The sequence below is a fragment of the Montipora foliosa genome, chromosome 7 (genome assembly GCF_036669935.1).
Source record: "Montipora foliosa isolate CH-2021 chromosome 7, ASM3666993v2, whole genome shotgun sequence".
Classification (NCBI taxonomy): Eukaryota; Metazoa; Cnidaria; class Anthozoa; order Scleractinia; family Acroporidae; genus Montipora; species Montipora foliosa.
Window position 1 is genome coordinate 6,777,242 of NC_090875.1, and position 2,500 is coordinate 6,779,741.

The following is a 2,500-nucleotide window of genomic DNA, read 5'->3' on the forward strand; positions in this document are numbered from 1 at the left end:
ATAACTACACTCGGAAAACTAACTTTACGATCAACAAATTAAAGATGACACAGTGCTGACTGAGACACAATCACTGGGGAAATTATCTTTGGGGACATTCTTTAGTATATGTACCAAGAAAACAACAGCTTAGTAAAGAAAACCGGAAAACAATTGACAAGTGAGAGATAAAGAATGATGATTTTAAACACATCAGTCCAAGACAACCACCGTTTCCACTTAGATCTGAATTTATTCAGGGTACACAAAGCGTTTTAAAACAATTCCATTCAATGTGTAAACTGGACAACAAAGAATTTTCAGGATTTTCAATTAGCTTTTAAAAATAAAATTGAACTCATATGAATCCACAACACTCTTAGTACTATTATCCAAAGAGTTGTACAGGATGGGTGAAACAAATACTAATCCAGTGAACATCGGATTTTTTCGTCGTATATGCGTAGGATGTGGATGGTAGTACATGTTACCATAGTCATTGCTGTGAACAAGCTGACCAGTTTGCGCGTTTTACGTATGATCCGCCTACCCATGTGTCTCACGGCAATATTTAATGGCGGCGAATGATATTTATTCAAAAAATTGGCGCCACATCCATAACATTTCTGAGCTTTTGCTGGGAGGGGCACAAGCTCATATGGATGTGGAGACATCCCTGAGTGCCACTGAAGGGATTGTATTTGTACCGTTGGATGTAGGGGAGGTAATTCCGCCACGGTTATAGAGTGCAACTAGGTACTGGCTATGCTTGTTGGCACAGAGAACGATTGGGTTGTGACTGGATGGCCGGTTGAAGCCGATGAGGCGGAAGGCATGATTGCTAGTACAGAGTTTGTAGCACTCTGGGATTGACTTCACATATCACGGAATGCAGCAAGATACATTTGATTCGAACTGTGAACTTCTGGTGGGAAACTTTTCTGAAGTATGAAGTTAGATGATAGTGAGCTGCCTTTTTTCCCCGCTGTTGCTGCATTGTTACAAGGATGATGTTTTGATTTGGGGTTGATTTTGTACCGGACACCCCCTGGCTTGCACAAAACATATCTTGACCAAGTTGCTTGGCCCTTTTAACTTGTTCGCTGTTTTTTTTCCGTTGATGTTGGATGTATGATGGACCAGTCCCGTGTGCCGCAGTGCCTTGTTCATAAGCTTTCAGTTCTACGTTGAGCGTTACTGCGTCCCTTATATCCGCTTGACAGGCATCTAATAATGATAAGTTTGGTAGATCATGATGGACCCACCCAACATGGACTACCTCTGCTTGGTTCATCTGAGAACCTTGACGTGGGGCAAATGCTCTAAAAATGAACCCTTGCGTGTCATGCCGCCACGCCAACCAAGATTTTAGGAATGCCCTTTCTACCGCACTGTTTATAAACTGGTCCATTCAAGAAGGCGATTACAGAAACTTCTGAAAACCTCTCAGCTTTCAGAGTCTAGTTTTTTAGCCATTTTGTTTCTATGCTCCTTGAAGTGGAACTCGCCCGATTGTCTTCTTTCTATCCAATTTCTTAATGAAAAACACCCTCACCCTGTTAATCCCCTCAGGGAGTTTGTCTACTTGCTCTCAGTCAATTTGGGTTTTTATTGTTTTGATCCAGCAGAACACTGCTAATGTCATAGATTTGACAGTATCTCTGCCGAAGACGACTGAAGTCATTGACATATCAGCCTGCCCCTTGCCGAAGGAGAAGAAAACCCTTGTCAAAAGGAAAAGGTATTAAAGCCAATAAACAAACCTCCCCCCCCACCCCGAGCCACCCACCCCTAAAACACACACAGTGACTCAAATACAAGGGCGCGGGCAAGCACCAACATGGTGAAAAATTCAGTCCAGAAATCGTCATATGAATTAAGCAGAATCGTCCTCATTAAATGCCTCTCAAAGGACAACTTTTTTCCCCAGATCAGAAAGAAAATCGGCTTGTTCTTCAGATGAGAGATCAGACTATAATGCGTATGTATTTTATTTCATTATTCAACATGTTTTATCACTTTCCAACTAAGGTCATGTTGCACTCAGCAGATATCCTGCGATATACATAATTTTGTGTGTTGTGGAAAAAACGTCGGTTTTCCATTTGTTTCTCGATGTTCCAGTCAGCACTGTGTCATCTTTAATTTGTTTATCGTAAAGTTAGTTTTCCGAGTGTAGTTATTGGATAGATGCGCACAGACTATTCGCAAAATAGTTGTTATTCTAGGAGATCGCGTATACCTTTTCTCATTTCTTTCGTAGCGCAATAAAGATAATGATGTTCCAGTTTACTTCAGTGGAATAGAAGTCATCATTGTCAGATGGCAAATGGTGAAAATATGCGTAAATATAGCGTGACCACAGGGTTTAGCGTGTTTCCTGACTATTTCTTATGATAAGATTTCAGTTCAATCGGTTCAAAGGAACAATCACGCAAGCTCTGATTGTTATAAGAAGTGTTAAAATTGATGATTTCTGGAATCTCGACATGTTACTCTTGACTCTCGACCATTACCCAGA